General features: G+C 37.8%; 1 long non-coding RNA gene across 1 annotated transcript in view; it reads right to left on the bottom strand.

Annotated features, from left to right (window-relative positions):
- Positions 1-20000, bottom strand: part of LOC135093330 (uncharacterized) — a 142141-nt gene that overhangs the window by 100895 nt on the left and 21246 nt on the right. The gene's annotated exons all lie outside the window — the stretch shown is intronic.

The following is a 20000-nucleotide window of genomic DNA, read 5'->3' as shown; positions in this document are numbered from 1 at the left end:
TAGTAGTAGTAGTGGTACTAGCAGTAGTAGCAGCAGCAACAGCAGTAGCAGGAGCAACAGCAATAGTAGTAGAAGTAGTGGTAAGAGGAGGAGTAGTAGGAGTATAGTAGCACTGCTTGCTACTTACTTTCTGAAGGATAAAGAAGAAAAGGTGGAAGTCAAGTCAGAGTCGGAATAGTTGTGGAGTACCAGGGAGTGGAACTAGACTTGTACAAAGATGTTATGATGGGAAGAGGATGCAAGCTCCTCAGTCCACTATCCTGATCGAGCGCCAATGCTCCACCGCCAAAGGGAGACCAAGAGGACCATGGCTCTGCCTGAACGGAAACAGCGAATGCCCCCAACGAAACTAGTTATCTGGAAGGTTGTGTCTAGTTGATAGATGGAGAAATTGAGTTTTTGAGGCAATGAACAATACTAAGTTTATGCCGCCCCAATCAGAGATTTTAGAGAGATCAGAAGTAAGGCGTCCTGTGGTTTCCTTGCGTGAACTGTTTACTTCCTGAAGGGTTGGACATCTATTAAAAGACATGGGAAACGGCAGGGCGGTATCATCAGTGTAGGAGTGGATAGGACAAGAAGTTTGGTTTTGAAGATAACAGATGAATAATAGGAAAAGAGTGGGTGACAGGACAGAATCCTGAGGAACACCACTGTTAATAGATTTAGGAGAACATCCAGTACGGTGTTTACGCACTTAGTCTCGGCTGAAATTGTCAGTTCAGTTCACTCAGTGGACTCTGTTTCTAGCAGCCACTTTGTGGACTCTGGCTCTGGTGCATAGTAAGATGGTCCTCTGGACTTAGTCTCGTCAGTTGTTACTTTCACCCACTCTGTGGACTTGACTGATTATGGACGTTTCCAGGATTGTTTTTTTTCTGCCCAGTTAGCAAGACTTTGATTCGGTACGAAGCCGAACCCTGTAAGGACTGTCATTTAGGACAGCTCCCTGAGAGGAACCCGTAGAGGGTTGGTTATAGGAAGACCTGAGCCTGGGCCATAGGGACGGTGATAGACAGGTTGAAGGCCCGCAAGAGGCAGATGGCTGGTGCTCAGGGTTTTCTCCAGCTAGCTGTAAGTACTATGAAACACCACGGCAAGAATAAAATAAAATGTAGGCGAAATGGAAAAGACCAGAAGTTAAAGCTCCTTGAAATTCTGAGTAGGAAGGCCATAGAAGCATGCAGTATAATAACAGCCAATGATGGCTTTGTTGTACTTACTATATGAATGAGCACTTTGCTGATTGTATTTTCAAGGTAGAGACGAAAAAAGAATGATCCTCTCATGATTTTACGCCTGTCATGCCACCAGCATTAAGAGCTAAAAAGAGTATCATAATACCAAGAGTTGATGATATTGTCTATGAAAAGAACATAGTTGATATTGGAGATGAGATTATTAAGCAAAACTGTTGGATTGGAAAGGAAGATATAGAAAGTGTATATAAGTTCTCAAATCCCCCTACCGTAAAGCTCACTTTCACTCAAACTATTCTAGCAAAGAAATGTACTGAAAAAGTACTTAAGGCATTTAACATGAGTATACCATCACATGAAATAAAATTTGAGACATATGTACCAATTAAATGTCCTATGAGATGCTACATTCTTGAAGACCATTTTACTAATGAATGCCCTAAAAACAGAGAATACAAAGTATGCTCTGAGTGTAGCACAGAGGGCCACGTATGGCATCAATGCAGAGAAAATTCTAAGAAATGCTTGAACTGTAATGAGAACTATAGCACACTTGCAAAAGAAAAGAGATTATGAAAGAAAAAAGAGCACAAGAAAAAGAAAGACAAAAGATGACATAAGCCAACATCACACAATCAACCATACCACCTACAATGCCCACATATAATATGCCACAAATTACAAAAGCACTTCTTAAAATTAACATCTGTGTGTCACATGCTCAGACTAAAGACCAAGAGAAACCTGGGTCTTATGCTGCAGAATTTAACAAAGTACTAAAAGCCAATAATTTACCAAACATCATAATACCTAATGAGACTGAAGAAAGTACAAAACAGTTAGAGAAGTGTGCCATCAGTTTATGTCCAGCCCATGAACAAACACCAGCGCAAAACCAAAGCCTTAGCCAATAGAGTAGTATGGGAGAGCTCAGTACCAGTAGCGAGACTGCATCTGCACAGAAACTCGATTCTAGTGACCTAGATTTACAATTTTTCACAACAAAAGCAAGAGGTTCGCCCAAAAATTTTTCTACTGAAGAACTAATAAAAGGAATTAAAAATAAAGCAAAATGGAGATACACAAATAACAATTTCGACACTGATTTTCTAACTTAGACCGATATTAATTGCTACAACGATTTTCTAACAGTTGAGATAGAGACTAACTTAGACCGATATTAATTGCTACAACGTATCTACCTCCCAGACGTCCCTTTTTACCATATACTGATATGCATAGATTATTAAGCAATAACATTCCTACTTATAATTTGGGCGACTTTAATGGAAGACACACAGCATTTGGTAACAGAGACAACAACACTATGGGAAAAAGTCTCATAAATCTTATAAATCAGGTTAAATTAATGTATCTCGGTCCTCACTTTTCAACATATCTTAGTCACAATTCATCTACAAAACCACATAAAATTTTTTCAAATAAACATGATTATTTAAACTGCATTTGTGAGCCAGGAGACATAACAACATCTGATCATTTATCAGTAATTTTTTAATCTTTCCACAATAGCATTCCTAACAGAGAAACCAAAAGTATATCAAACACACAAGGCTGATTGGGATCTATTTCAGTTTAAACTAGATTCACAGATAAATGTAATGAACCATGATGGAAGTAATGCAGAGCAACTAGAGAGTGCAACAATGAACTGGATAAAAGCAGTTAAAAGTGCAATGGATTCAGCCATACCTAAGTCTACCTATCAGTACACATATCAACTAAAAACTACGCCGGAGTTAAGAGATTTGGAGACACAGTTTATAAATTTAAAACAGTACGCTACATTCAATGGTTGGGCTCTACAGACATAATGAGATTATCAAAGAATAAGAGAAAGATGCTAAGAAGCTTACAATAAAAATTGGGAGGATAAAATAAATTATACCTCAGAAAATAGCAAAAACAGCAAGTAATTCTGGAATAAAATCAAAGTTTTGAAAGGAAAGACTTTTAAGTGTAATTAGTGTAAGAAACTTACACTAATTACATGAAAGATACTGATGGGAATAAGTATTTCTCAGACAAGGAAAAATGTAACCAAATGGAAAAAAAAAAACGTGGAAAGATGTTTTTAAGATCACAGAAGAGGAAGAAAATAACTTCGATAAACCTCACTCTGACCATATTGATGGATACGTTAACGTATATAATGACAGAGTTAAGACATTTCCAACAGATGACTTGAATAGACTAAATACTGAAAATTACCACACTAAAGAAATTACTTTAGAGGAAGTAAAAATCTACATTAGGAGATCAAAAAAGAAAGCGCTTGGCTTTACTAAAATAAACATACAAATATTAGAAAAATGCACATTTAAAACGCATGTCTGTCTATTGGATACTTTCTAAGTGTTTTTGAAGAGGCTATTATAAAATTCATACCGAAAAAGAAAGCAAGTCCTATAAATCCTATTAATTATCGACCCTATCTCATTACTTGAAGTACCAGGAAAAATTTTTGAGACTTATACAAGCAGGACTGAACACTTTCCTATCCGAAAATAGTATGTTAAAAGAAAGAAGACATGGCTTTAGAACTTGCAAGGGAACACATACTCCAATAACAAGAACTTAAGAAACAATTCCCAATGCTTTAGCAGACAAAAAACAAGTATACATGGTTTTAAGAGACGTCGCCAAGGCCTTCGACAAGGTATGGTATAATGGGCTTAAATATAAGATTCTGAGATTAGGATTACCCGACATTTTAGAAAAAAAAAAATTGTGTAACTTTCTAAACAATAGGAAAGCAAAAAATAACATTGGTAACGAATACAGTAACTATATAAGATTATTAAATGGTGTCCCACAGGGAAGCGTACTATCACCAACCCTCTTTACATTATTCACTAATGATTTACCTCCACATGAATTCGGATGCTTAGATACGCTATATGCTGATGATATTACCCAGGTTATAACTTCTCCCAGTAAATCAAAGCTAATGATAAAAGTTAAAGTTGAGCGAGAAATTGAAATATTAAATATATCTGAAGGGAAATGGAAGATCAAAACCAGCGAAGAAAAGTTTAAAATTATTCCAATGGCACAACTTAAATAAAAAAAAAAAAAATGAATAAAAAAAAGCTGTTAACGGCAAAAAAAATCGAAACCAGTAGTGTTGGTAAACTTCTTGGGCTTAATATTTCCTCGAAAGGGTTTGGTATCACCAAAACAATAAATAAGGGTAATGGAGTATTAACGCAACTAAGACGATTTAGAAATTTAACACCTAAAAAAAATAAAAATATTAGTAAAAACTTTATTAATTCCAGTCATGGAGTACCCTTCCATACCAATATGCATGGCTTCACTAACCCAGAAAAGAAAAATGCAGACCGTACTGAACAAAGCATTGAGATTTATACACTGTAATGAAGAAGAACAATTGAACACAGAAGAACTACATATTAAATATAACATTGCACCTCTCAATATATTCAACTATTACAAAGCGAACAAAACTTAGGAAATAATAAGAATTACGGAAAATGAACAGCATGAACAGTTAGTAACTCCATGTAACAACATACATAATTGGTTCCCTATAAGCAGTAGCACAATAAATATGGAGCCACCGTCGGCAGTTTTCACCAGGCAGTCTTAATTTGTTTTCTAGTTTTTCACAGATTGAAACAGGAAGTTGCACGGAGGATGACATTGATGACGGACCTCCAGGATCAGCGAAGACAACGTCGCATCACATTCTTACACCTTTACATCCTACTCCTCACATCCTACTCCTTTACTTCACCTAACTATACCTAGAGACCTAGTCCTTTACCTACTCGACCTTACCCATCCTACTCTTTCCTACATGTTCTACTTACCTTGACTTATCTTACCCTACCCAGCACCTCAACTCTCGTATTCCTTGTTTTTCAACCTTACATGATTCAATACATTTTGAATATACTCGTATGACTTAACAAAATTAAAGTCTAAATTAGTTACCCTAATGTATTTACATATAATACAAATTAGTGGACTCAATACACCCTGTACATTTTTTTTTTTTTATGTAGGAGTGACACTGGCCAAGGGCAACAAAAATCTAATAAAAAAAATGCCCACTGAAATGCCAGTCCCATAAAAGGGTCAAACCAGTGGTCAAAAATTGATGAATAAGTGTCTTGAAACCTCCCTCTTGAAGGAATTCAAGTCATAGGAAGGTGGAAATACAGAAGCAGGCAAGGAGTTCCAGAGTTTACCAGAGAAAGGGATGAATGATTGAGAATACTGGTTAACTCTTGCGTTAGAGAGGTGGACAGAATAGGGGTGAAAGAAAAAAGAAAGTCTTGCGCAGCGAGGCCGCGAAAGGAGGGGAGGCATACAGTTAGCAAGATCAGAAGAGCAGTTAGCATGAAAATAGCGGTAGAAGACAGCTAGATATGCAACATTGCGGCGGTGAGAGAGAAGCTGAAGACAGTCAGTTTGAGGAGAGGAGTTGATGAGACGAAAAGCTTTTGATTCCACCCTGTCTAGAAGAGCAGTATGAGTGGAACCTCCCCAGACATGTGAAGCATATTCTATACATGGACGGATAAGGCCCTTGTACAGAGTTAGCAGCTGGAGGGGTGAGAAAAACTGGCGGAGACGTCTCAGAACACCTAACTTCATAGAAGCTGTTTTAGCTAGAAATGAGATGTGAAGTTTCCAGTTCAGAGTATAAGTAAAGGACAGACCGAGGATGTTCAGTGTAGAAAAGGGGGACAGTTGAGTGTCATTGAAGAAGAGGGGATAGTTGTCTGGAAGGTTGTGTCGTGTTGATAGATGGAGGAATTGAGTTTTTGAGGCATTGAACAATACCAAGTTTGCTCTGCCCCAATCAGAAATTTTAGAAAGATCAGAAGTCAAGCGTTCTGTGGCTTCCCTGCGTGATATGTTTACCTTCTGAAGGGTTGGACGTCTATGAAAAGACATGGAGAAGTGCAGGGTGGTATCATCAGCGTAGGAGTGGATAGGACAAGAAGTTTGGTTTAGAAGATCACATCACCTAGCAGTCAATTTTTGTTAGGAGATTAGTTGTGTCTCTTTTGAGAAAGGCTGACTTACTAAAGATAAAAGCACATTGAGGAATAAAGCACAAACACACACACACACACACACTCTCTCTCTCTCTCTCTCTCTCTCTCTCTCTCTCTCTCTCTCTCTCTCTCTCTCTCTCTCTCTCTCTCTCTCTCTCTCTCTCACTACAGTAAGTTAGATGAACCTTAACCAAGAGTCTGTGCTTTAGGGACAGCTGTGGTTCTGCAGGAGTAGTTGTGACCTCCGAATGAGTATGTGTATGAATGAGTGTGTTGTTGCTAAAATAAAAAAAAATATATATATATATATAAAAAGGCAATGTGGTCAAGCCCACAACCTATCACTCTTCTTACTTTCTTTCACCCCTCCCCTTCCCACCCACTTTCTCTTTAGCTAGCTACTATCTTTTCACCTCCCTAAAAAAAAAAAGTGATCATCTACCACAGCAGCAATAGAATGGTCAGAAAGGAAAATTGAAATGAAGTTACAGAGAGAAGGACAGAAGCCAGAGAGAAGGATAGAAACTGTAGGAGTTTTTTTTTTTTTAATGTAAGAAAGGCACTGGCCAAGGGTAATAAAAACTACAAGAAAAAAAAATCGCCCACTGAGATGCTAGTCCCAGAAAAGGGTCTAAAGCAGTAGTCAAAAAATTAAAAAAATAAGTGTCTTGAAACCTTCCTCTTGAAGGAATTCAAGTCATAGGAAGATGGAAATACAGAAGCAGGCAGGGAGTTCCAGAGTTTAACAGAAAAAGGGATGAGTGATTGAGAATACTGGTTAACTCTTGTATTAGGGAGATGAACAGAAAAAAGGTGAGAGAAAGAAGAAAGTCTTGTGCATCGAGGCCGCGGAAGGAAGGGAGGCATGCAGTTAGCATGAAAATAGCGACAGAAGATAGCAAGAGATGCAACATTGCAGCGATAAGAAAGAGGCTGCAGACAGTTAGAGGAGAGGAGTTGATGAGACGAAAAGCTTTTGATTCCACCCTGTCTAGAACAGCGGTATGAGTGGAACCCACTCCTCGCACAGGGATGTGAAGCATACTCCATATTATTATTATTATTATTATTGTTTATTGACCATCAACATCCCTTACAAGTTTACACTTAATTACATAAGACTGGTCCATAAAATAATGACAAATAATTCCTCATATATGCCCATAAAATTTCATATTTCAATAAATAATGCATCACAGTTAGCAGTTAAACGAAAGAAGAAAGAAAAGGAACTAAATTATTTACGTTAAAAATTAATAAAACACTACTTTTTAACTGATGACTGCAAAAAAAGAAAATATCCTATAAAAAACAATAATCTTCAAATAAACTGTAACAATTTACATTCGTACTGAACAAAATAAAAGGGAATAACATTAAAAACATTAACATAAAACTTAATCAAACTAACCTAATATAAAAAAAAGTTGTAAATAAAAACTATTCTAAAAAGATAAATCTCGAGTAAAACTAATCCAAAACTTAATTACACACGCATCAATACACACAACAAGAAAAAATATTAAAATTAGTTAAATCACAATTAAACATCCCCTTATTAACTACATAAAAAGTATTATTTACACTCAAAAAAGCTATTGATATACTCTCAAGATCTTATATATTATCTCACATATCAGAGCATCACTATACTTCTCTGAGAACAGCTCAGCAACAGCGGAAAAATTGTAGGTGTCTCTCAGTTGTTGTGTTAGTGTACAATATTGAACCACATGTACCTCTGTCTGTATCTAACCACACACACATGTCCTGTCCTCTACCGGCAATCTTCCTCTACCCCTTCTGTTCCATTTTCCGACTTCAGTTGCCAGTGAATGTGCCGACACCCGGAACCGAGTGAAGGCAACACGATGGTGCTCACAGACGTTACATTTCGTACTATACACAGAGTGAACTGACAAACTAGGGTTTATATCTTTATATACAATTCGTCTGAAAGAGGTTGAATCAAGGAGATTTGCTTTCAGCTCATTAACTCCCTCACATATGTCGTCAGTGTTGGCATACAACAAATCACTGACGTAATTACGTGTCCTATATTGACTTTCCATAACAGTTTTTGCAGAGAGAACCAAGGGATCATCTTCCATTGACGACCTCTCGTTCCACATCTTACATAAATGGACAGATAAGGCCCCTGAAGAGAGTTAGCAGCTTCGGGAGGGGGGTGAGAAAAACTGGCAGAGACGTCTCAGAACGCCTAACTTCATAGAGGCTGTTTTAGCTAGAAATGAAATGTGGAATTTCCAGGTTAGATTATAAGTAAAGGATAGATCAAGGATGTTCAGTGTAGAAGAACGGACAGTTGAGTGTCACTGAAGAAGAGGGGTTAGTTGTCTGGAAGATTGTGTCGAGTTGATAAATGGAGGAATTGAATTTTTGAGGTACTGAATAATATCCTCTGCTGCAATCAGAAATTTTAGAGAGATCAGAAGTCAGGCGTTCTGTGGCTTACCTGCATGAACTGTTTACTTCCTGAAGGGTTGGACATCTACGAAAAGACGTGGAAAAGTGCAGGGTGGTATCATCAGTGTACGAGCGGGTAGGACGAGAAGTTTGGTTTAGATCATTGATGAATAATAGGAAGAGAGTAGGTGAGAGGACAGAACCCTGAGGAACACTACTGCTAATAGATTTAGGAGAACAGTGATCGTCTACCACAGCAGCAATAGAATGGTCAGAAAGGAAACTTGAGATGAAGTTACAGAGAGGAGGATAGAAGCCATAGGAGGGTAGATTGGAAATCAAAGCTTTGTGCCAGACTCTATCAAAAGCTTTTGATATGTCTAAGGTAACAGCAAAAAAATTCACCAAAATCTCTAAAAGAGGATGACCAAGACTCAGTAAGGAAAGCCAGAAGATCACCAGTAGAGCGGCCTTGACGGAATCCATACTGGCGATCAGATAGGAGGGTGTGAAGTGATACATGTTTAGGAATCTTCCTGTTGAGGATAGATTCAAAGACTTTAGATAGGCAGGAAATTAAAGCAATAGGCTGGTAGTTTAATGGATTAGAGCGGTCACCCTTATTAGGAACAGGCTGAATGTAGGCAAACTTCCAACAAGAAAAGTAAATGTTGACAGAGTTGAAAAAGTTTCACTAGGCAAGGTGCAAGCACGTATGCACAGTTTCGGAGAACATCAGGTCCATAAGCATTCCGAGGGTTTAGGCCAGCAAGGGCATGGAAAACATCATTGCAAAGAATTTTAATAGGTAGCATGAAGTAGTCAGAGGGTGGAGGAGAGGGAGGAACAAGCCCTGAATCATCCAAGGTAGAGTTTCTAGCAAAGGTTTGAGAAATAGATGTGATAACAGTGGTGCCATCTGGTTGAAATAAAGGAGGGAAAGAAGAAGAAGAAGCAATATTATTAGAGATGTTTTTGGTTATGTGCCAGAAGTCACGAGGGGAGTTAGATCTTGAAAGATTTTGACACTATCTATTAATGAAGGAGTTTTTAGCTAGTTGAAGAATAGACATGGCATGGTTCCAGGCAGAAATATAAAGAGCATGAGATTCTGGTGATGGAAGGCTTAAGTACCTTTTGTGGGCCACCTTTCCATCATGTATAGCACGAGAACAGGCTGTGTTAAACCAAAGTTTGGAAGGTTTAAGAAGAGAAAAAGAGTGAGGAATGTACGCTTCCATGTCAGACACTGTCATCTTTGTTATGCGCTCGGCACACAAAGACGGGTCTGAGACATGGAAACACTAGTCATTCCAAGGAAAATCAGCAAAATACCTCGTCAGGTCCCATCAGCTAGCAGAGGCAAAACACCAGAGTCACTTCCGTTTAGGAGGATACTAAGGAGGGATTGGAGCGATAGGAAAAGATACAGATATGAGATTGTGATCGGAGGAACCCAAAGGAGAACATAGGGTAACAGCATAAGCAAAAGGATTAGAGGTTAAGAAAAGGTCAACAATGTTGGGCATATCTCCAAGACGGTCAGGAATACGAGTAGGGTGTTGCACCAATGCTCACCACCAGCCAAAGCTGGTGGTGAACATTTAAGTCTCCAAGAATGAAGATCTCCGCAAAAGGGAAGAGAGTCAGAATGTGCTCCACTTTAGAATTTAAATAGTCAAAGAATTTCTTATAGTCAGAGGAGTTAGGTGAGAGGTATACAGCACAGATGAATTTAGTCGTAGCCAGATGGTGGAAAACTCGGAAGATTCAAGAACGTGGGTACGAGAGCAAGTTAAGTCGTTGCGCACATAGACGCAACATCCAGCTTTGGATTGAAAATGAGGATAGAGAAAGTAGGAGGGAACAGAAAAGGGGCTACTGTCGGTTGCCTCAGACATCTGTGTTTCAGTGAGGAAAAGGAGATAAGGTTTAGTAGAGGAGAAGTGGTGTTGTACAGATTGAAAATTAGATGTAAGACCGCGAATGTTCCAGAAGTCAATGAAGAAAAAGTTGAGTGGGGTGTCAAGACACTTAGGGTCGATACCAGAAGAGTAGTCCTGGGGACATTTGTGATCCCCTCCCCAGATGGGCACTCCGAGGCTGGTGTAGGAGCTGCCATGATAATTTTGAATTTTGAGTGAAGGGTGAGTGAGTGTAATTAGGTGCTTGTAGTTTTGTGTGAAGGAAGAGAGTTGTCTGGAGGATTTACTAGGTACTTATGGTAATTGTTGTCGTGAAATCTGGTTTGCTTTTCGCCAAATTTTAGGAAATTGTCATTAAATTTATTCGGTATGTGAGGGCAAGATGGTTTCAACTCTATTTTAAGCTAACTTGAAAAGTATTAATTTTTACTGAGTATGGAATTAATTCCAGTGAAGTTTAGGTGTTGCTCAGTTGTCTTATTTCTTGTAGTCAACTTGTTACGGTATTGCTTATTTCTCTTTAACTGTTAAGACCTATGTATATGACAGTCTACTCTTTCTAGATCATATTTCTTATGGCTGATGTGGTGCATGGGTTACGCTCGTTTGTTATTTAGCAAAACTCTCCTTTCCGAGAAATGTTTTTGGAACAAAATATCGAACATTTCAAAGAATACTTTGTAAGATGCATTAGGACTGTTTAACTATAATATGTCATTCCAATTCACCTGCAAAACATCTATGCCAAAGTTAATCAGTACTATCTGTGTTAAAATTCTTCTAGTTTTATATACTGGATGACTTGTTCTTGGATAATCATGTTTAAATTGGAAAACAACTGGATAATGGTCACTGATATTAGTTTGTATGACGAAGTTATTAGAGTCTGACTCATTATGTAATGTCCAGATATGGTCAATCAACGTGGCAATTATCTGCAGTTCTGGTAGATCTTGTGATTAGAGGAAATTAAGAGGAGAACATTAAATTAATAAAAATCAAATACAGAGTTATCATCACACTTAAGTAAATCCAAGTTAAATTCTCCGAGAACATTGATACTGTCATACTTTCTATTGCATACTAAAGTTAGAATTTCATCCAAAGTATGTAAAAAATGGGTTATATTGACTCTAGGAGGTCTATACACACATAAACAAGATCTTTCTTTGATTATATCAGAATGCTCAACTCTTAACCATTTTATAAAGGACTGAGGAAACAATACTCATTTAGTACAGTAGAATTATAATTATCAGAAAAATTAATATACATGGCTAAACCTCCTCTAAATCAATTTCTACATTGCGTAAATAAGTTGTATCTTGGTAACTAAGCTAAGGTAATAAGCTAAGGAAATCGCGATCTAGTTTAGTTTCCGTAAGCCTTAGTATATCACTCCTTATGCCTGGGTTCACTGAGACCATAAATTATCTACGTACTAGTGCCCGAAAATTACTAAGAATACACCATGTATTCATACTTAATGATGTAATGTTCACGTCTTTCTTGTAAGAAGACAAAGAATCTAAGAATACATAATCAGACTTGAGAATATTATGGTACTCAGAAAATAAACAGGACTGATTAACATCTAAATCACGATTGCACTTATCTTATAAGAAATCAAAATAGTTAAAGGAGATGTTAAAGGAAAAATGGAAACTATCATGAATAAAAAAAAATAATAATAATAATAACTCATCAGTTACAGAAGTAAAGGCAAATTCATAAGAACATAAGAACATAAGAAATAAGGGAAGCTGCAAGAAGCGACCAGGCTTACACGTGACAGTCCCTGTATGAAATATACCTACCTATTTCCACCTATCATCCCCATCCATAAACCCGTCTAATCTTCTCTTAAAGCTCCCTAACGTCTTAGCACTAACAACATGATTACGGAATCCGTTCCACTCATCTACCACTCTATTTGAGAACCAATTTCTTCCTATCTCTTTCCTAAACCTATATTTCTCAAGCTTGAACCCGTTATTTCTTGTTCTATCCTCGTTGCTGATCCTAAGAATTTTGCTTACATCACCCTTGTTATACCCCCTATGCCACTTAAAGACTTCTATCAGGTCCCCTCTTAACCTACGTCTCTCTAATGAATGTAAATTTAACAGCTTCAGTCTCGCCTCGTAAGGAATACTCTTCACCCCCTGTATCCTTTTAGTCATTCTCCTCTGTACTGATTCTAATGGACCTATATCTTTCCTGTAATGTGGGGACTAGAACTGCACAGCGTACTCTAGATGAGGTCTGACCACTGCCAAGTATAACTTTAATATTACTTCGGGCCTTCTACTTTTAACACTCCTAAAAATGAATCCTAATACCCTATTAGCCCTGTTTCTGGCCTTTGTGCATTGTTTTCCTAGACGGAGTTCAGAGCTAACTATAACTCCTAAATTTTTCTCGTACCCAGTACCTACAAGAGTTTCGTTGTTTATTGTCTACCTACTGTGTGGGTTTCCTCTACCTACGCTAAGTAATTTGCATTTGATACTGAACTGCATTTGCGATCTGTCTGTCCATTCATTCATCCTATCTAAATCTACCTGCAAAGCGATGGCATCCGATTCTGACCTAATCAATCTACCTATCTTTGTGTCATCCGCAAATTTACTAACATCTCTACTAATTCCACTATCCCAGTCATTGACATATATTAAAACTAACAATGGCCCTAATACTGATCCCCGTGGCATCCCACTAACTACATGATCCCACTCGGATTTCGAGCCGTTTATTACAACTCTTTGTCGCCTGTCGCTTAGCCATGACCTTATCCAGCCTGACGCCTTCCAATCTATCCCGTGTGCCCTAACCTTTCTCAGGAGCCTTTGATGGGGTACCTTGTCAAATGCTTTACTAAAGACCAGATATAAGATGTCATAACTATCACCATTATCTACAGCCTCGTACACTTTACTGTAAAAACTTAACAAGTTCGTCAGGCAAGACTTCCCCTTCGTGAAGCCATGCTATGACTGATTTATCAAGTTATGTTTAGTTATATTCCCTAATGTTCCTCGCTATTATTGACTCCACTATTTTACCCACAACTGAAGTTAAGCTGACAGGTCTATAATTAGACGCTAAAGTTTTATCTCCTTTCTTAAAGATGGGTACTACATTAGCCTGCCTCCACATTACTGGTACCTCACCTGACTCAAGTGATTTCCTAAAGACAGAAAGTAACGGCTCTCTATTGACCTCTTTGCATTCCTTAAGTACTCTGGGATATATTTCATCTGGTCCTGGTGTCTTGAATTTTTTTAGCCATCTATCTCCTGTTCCACTATCTCCTTAGTTATGGAAATATCAGTCAGTTTCTCATTCTCATCTGCTCTAAACATCTGTTCAGTATTTGGCATATCCTCCATGTTTTCCTGGGTGAAGACAATTAAAAATACTCATTCAGAATTTTACTAATCTCCTTCGCAGAACTAACTGCTCTGCAATACTGTACCCATAGGAAGGTGAGGGTAGGTAAGATAGGAATAGGTAGGATTTTTATTCATGTAGTGTAGGAAACTTCCATGATGGAAATTTCCATTGTTTTGCACTTGTTGAGATGTCGCCATCTAGCACAGATTCATCACGAGGTGCTGACGATATGTCTACATCCTCTGCTGTTGCCGGCGGCAGTCGCACCGTCCCGAGGCAGTTAGCAGCCGGCTGGCCGTGAGGCAAGCCTGCCGGTGTATCTCTGTTGAACTCAGTGCTGTGAATGTGTTCACAAACTCTGAATAAACTATATAACTAAGTGAAGTAATGTCACTGTTTCACTGATACAAAACACAGTGACGTCTTGTTAATCTCTCCAGTAACCAGAGACCTAATACCACCACGTTACTACACTACCCCGTAACGAGTGAACTCTTATTGGTGTAAATAAATTGTATATAGTGACTTGATTCAAATTTTCTTTCAAGCCTACTCATATCACGCTACCTTAAATCACTAATGTTCCTGCTGCTGGCGTGACAAACAGTCGAGTAGGGGAACAATACTAGCTGCATTATGAATACACAAATGTGACAGTCAGAGTGAGAGTGAGAGTGAGAGTGGGAGGGGAGTGGGTAGGTGACAGATTTCTATGGGGAAAGATCGAAAGAGAGAGAGAGAGAGAGAGAGAGAGAGAGAGAGAGAGAGAGAGAGAGAGAGAGAGAGAGAGAGAGAGAGAGAGAGAGAGAGAGAGAGAGAGAGAGAGAGAGAGAGAGAGAGAGAGAGAGAGAGAGAGAGAGAGAGAGAGAGAGAGAGAATGTTACTGTTAATCTCAGTGTTTCAGAGAAGTAACGATAAACCAACCAAAAATTTTAACAACACAGATTAATTAATGTGGCTCTGTTATTCCCTTAGAGATATCTTGGTGATGTCAAGTACACAAAGCCTGTAAAACACGTTCTAATATATAAACCAAACACACACACACACACACACACACACACACACACACACACACACACACACACACACACACACACACATATAATGATGTCTGCTGATTTCCTTTCCCTTACACACTTTCTTACATCCCTCCTCCTCTTTCTCCTCGTCTTCCTCCTCCTTCACATTCATCCCCTCTTCTCCTCCTCCTTCTTCACATCCCTCCCCCCCTACTCCTCCACCTCCTCCTCCTTCACATCCCTTCCCCTTCTACTCCTTTATGTCTCTCCCTCTCCTATTTTTTATCCCTTTTCCTTCTCCTCCTCCTCCTTATCCTCCCTCACACCTCTCTTTCTCTTTTGTCATCCTCCTCCTTATCCTCCTCAATCTCCTCCAATTCCTTCCCCATCCTGACACCAGCTCCCCCCACCCTCCCAGTTTTGTACTCCTAACAATTTGTAACACTTATCTCCCCGCCAGACTACATACCTTCTACTACTACTGCTGCTACTATTACTACTTCTACTAATATTACTACGACTACCGCTACTGTAAGCACCGAACTTAATTCACGGTATAGCGTAACCTAGATGATACATAAATGATCGTATTGCAGATATGTATATTGTATACGCTACATATATTATCATAAAATTAGTGTGTGTGGGAATCCCAGGATCCCAGCTTTGTTAATTCCGTGTTACAAGGAAGAAGTAGAAAGGACGTTTGTTTGTGTTCTGTTATTTTACTCCTCATGCGTCAATGGGCCGTATTCAGAAACACTTTGCTTTCTCACCACGACCATTTATCTTGTTAATAATGTAGAAATTTCGTTAATTTGCTACTAGAACCATAAAAAAAAAAAAAAACAGCCTTAAGAACGCGTCCAACACCAAGTAGAACATTTTGAAAGTAGTGAAGGTGCACCGAATAAGTATTTCAAAGTATGGTCCAATTTGTCACTAGGATGATATTTCCTTTGTTCCTCCTTTCTTTCTGAACGCTCCCTGACGTGCAAGGAGAGGTTAGGTGAGTGTGAAATTAAACTGCGTGTAGATATACAGGTTAATAACTAAAAGATAAACAAAAAATCAAAGTTAACACGTAAAGAGATAAAAATTAACACACTCAGAAAAATCATAAGATGGTTAATAATGCAGTTGTCACTAATGGTAGCCCAGAGCAAAACACTACAAATGTGTAGTAGCTTCTTTGGATCTTGAAGACATCATTGCTTAGCGGAAGGGACAGCAATGTGGCGATGGTCTCTCTCTCTCTCTCTCTCTCTCTCTCTCTCTCTCTCTCTCTCTCTCTCTCTCTCTCTCTCTCTCTCTCTCTCTATATATATATATATATATATATATATATATATATATATATATATATATATATATATATATATATATATATATATATATATCGTTAAAGACTCCAGTTATCCACATGGAAGAATGGGAGAGAAATCATGATGGTCTACAGTACTAGTAAACAATTAACAAAGGGCAAGAGTACATGAGAGCAACACAAGACACTTCTAAGTAAAATCGGATCGCCTTGATTCATCTCTCACTTCGCTATTAGTTTAATTTAATTTTATAATTAGTTTGTCAAGTGAAACCCATAATCCTCTGTCCTCTTTGCCCTCCAACTCACCACCACGCTCCCTCTGCCACTACCGCGCCAGGAAGGGAAGAGAGGATATGAAAACGAGGAAAGGTCGTGAGGGAAGGGAAGAGGAGACCAAACATTAACTACCACTCTCATCTGCCGCCGCTGTTGACCTTTCGCCTGAAAAAATAAAGCAGTCACAGGCTCCCAGGACAATACACAAGACGTAAGGATGGGATTTCTCAGGCCCGCGCAGCCAATAATCACTACTTCTACCGCCACAATTATCAAGGCACACTGTAAGCTTGTTAACGATAGCTGCTTTGTATCCACGTCAGCGTAAAGGTGCAATATAGTGGGCAGTATTTTTTTTTTTAGGTATTCATTATCTTATTCATTTATTTATTATCTTCTAATGTGTGAAGGAGACCGGCCAGGAACTAAAAATAAATGAGGGAAGAAGAAAAAAAAAAAGAGGAAAAGAAAAAAGTACAAATAAGAACATGAAAAGAATATTAAAAAAAAGAACAAAGAACAAAGAAAATTAACAAAACAAAAAAAAAGAAAAAGAAAAAAAAAGAAACAACAACGACAACAATAAGAGCAAGAAAGAAGAAGACGAAGACGAAAAAGAAGAAGAGGAAGAAGAAGAAGAAGAAGAAGAAGAAGAAGAAGAAGAAGAAGAAGAAGAAGAAGAAGAGGAGGAGGAGGAGGAGGAGGAGGAGGAGGAGGAGGAGGAGGAGGAGGAGGAGGAGGAGGAGGAGGAGGAGGAGGAAGATAAAGACTGCATTCATGTATGCCACTGTAATTACGAATGATAATACTGGAGGCGATAGACAATGCCGAAACGATAATACTCCCCAAGGCAGAGGTGCCTCTGGCGTTTTGTCTCTGCTAATTGTGGGAAACCTGAGGAGGTACAATTCTGATTTTCCTTGGAGTGACTACTCCTTCCGTGTTAGGAAACAGTCTTTGTGTGTTAAGTGCATAACAGAGGTGATAGTGCCTTGAATGGAGGCGTACATTCCTCCTTCCTCTCGACCTAAACCTTCTAAACCTTGGTTTAACACAGCCTGTTCTCGCGATATACATGATAGAGAGGTGGCCCACAAAAGTTCCTTGAGTCTTTCATCACCTAAATCTCATGCACTTTACATTTCTGGCCGGATCATGCCGAATCTGTTCTCCAATTAACCAAAAACTCCTTTATCAATAGAACAGAGAAGGGGTTGCTATCAGTTGCCTCAGACACCTGTGTTTCGGTGAGGAAAAGATGAGATTTTGTGGAGGAGAGGTGGAGTTTTACTGATTGAAAATTAGTTCTAAGACCGCAAATACTGCAGAAGTTATTGAAGAAAAAGTTGTCAATACACTTAGGATCGATACCAGAATAGCAGTCCAACCTGGGGACATTTGTGGTCCCCTCCTCAGACAGAGACTCCGAGGCTGGTGTAGGTGTCGCCATATTGAATTTAGGATTTTGAGTGAAGGGTGTGTGTATCATCTGGTGCATGTAGTTTTGTGTGTAGGAATAGAGTTGTCTTTAGAGAGCAGGCTGTGACTGCCCCTTTGTGTTGTGAGGCAAAGGAAAACGTTCAGTGAGATCAGAGCTGAGTTATTAATAACTTCACAGCACCCCCTAATCCACTGCTTCAAACCTCACGGGGAGTAATTATCGTTTCGGCAGGCGTCTACTACTACTGCTACTACTACTACTGCTATTATTACTACAAGAAAGTATTTCCACTACTAATGCTACCACCACATTATTATTTACTATCATTAACTATTGTCAATAATACTTTCGCCGCAGTTTTTTTGTTATTAGTCTTGCTGTTAGTACAACTATATACCACTATATACCACCACCATTATATATATATATATATATATATATATATATATATATATATATATATATATATATATATATATATATATATATATATATATATATATATATATATATATATATATATATATATATATATATATATATATATATATATATATATATATATATATACCACCATCACCACTACCACCGGGGTGCTTCCATTCTCTATCTCTAATGCAGAAGCAATGTCAAAGAAAACGTAGTAATATTTAGTATACTAACATATACCGGAAAAGGCCAAAGAAAAAATAGTACATTTTCAGTCACGCTCAGTTGTATTAAAATTGGCCATTTAAACACTTTGTCATAAATAATAGTATTTTCTGAAAATTTAGATAACAACTTTGAAATAGAAAAATTACGATGTATATATATATTTTTTTTTTTATTACCGACAGGTTGCCCTCTTCAGTATTACCAGCTTTAGAAAATTATTCGAAAAAAGTCATAGCTATACACCTAAAAGATTACTGAAAGAAAAATAACTCACTTTCTGTATACTAACATGGTTTTAGAGCTGACCATTCCAGAGTCGGTAGTCATACAATTCTCTAACAATGTCTACAGCTATCTAGAGAGAAAAAAAATAAATAAATAAAAAAAGGTAGGAATATTTCTTGACTTTTCTAATGCCTTTGACTGATTTAACAGTTTCATACTACTTGATAAACCTGAACATAACAGCATGAGAGCTTTTTAAAAATCTCTCAGCAACAGGACACAATAAGTATATTGTAATGGGCATTATTTACCTTTAAATGTTACAGCAACAGGTGTACCCCAAAGATCAATTTTAGGACCATTACTGTTTCTTGTATAGTTCAAATTAAAATCCACAATACATGTCGATGGTATCAGCCTATTACTAACTGACAAGGATATTCTTAGTTTACAGTGACAGCAGAACCAGAATTAATTGATTCATGGATAAAAATAAATCAATTGACTCGTATTATTTCCAAAACTAATTATATCCTTTTTACAGATTACAGAACCGCTCTTTAGACCACCATTTTTCCCCACTCTTATTAGAAGATGTTATTTATTATTTTATTCTGGCAAAGAAAAAATTCTTGGTTTTTCGTATAATGACCTAAGAGTAATATTGTCGTTATACTGAGGTTGCCTACGGTTGCAATATTTTTATGTATTTTATTATGTATTTTATCATGTATTCATTTTTGTGTATTTTAAGGAGACATTTAGAAAGTAAATTTCAAGCTGAAAATTTGTAAGTGTTGCGATGATTAAACACATATTTTAGAAACAATTTTGTTTTCATGAATTTCTCGAAAACTTGTACATTTTAGTGGCGTCGCTCTCTTAATAGTAGTTCAACTTCCATAAAAATAAATAAACACATACATAAATAGAAAAAAAAAAAAGATAGAATAAAAAAACTCACTCTGGCACGTCCTTTTCCCTTCACTATTTTTTACTCATTCCTCTCACCCAGGAAGCTTCCTTTCCTTTCTCTTCCGCACACTTCACT

Source organism: Scylla paramamosain, chromosome 3, assembly GCF_035594125.1.
Source record: "Scylla paramamosain isolate STU-SP2022 chromosome 3, ASM3559412v1, whole genome shotgun sequence".
NCBI lineage: Eukaryota > Metazoa > Arthropoda > Malacostraca > Decapoda > Portunidae > Scylla > Scylla paramamosain.
Note: the sequence above shows the minus strand (reverse complement) of the source record. Positions and strands in the feature narration are given on the sequence as shown.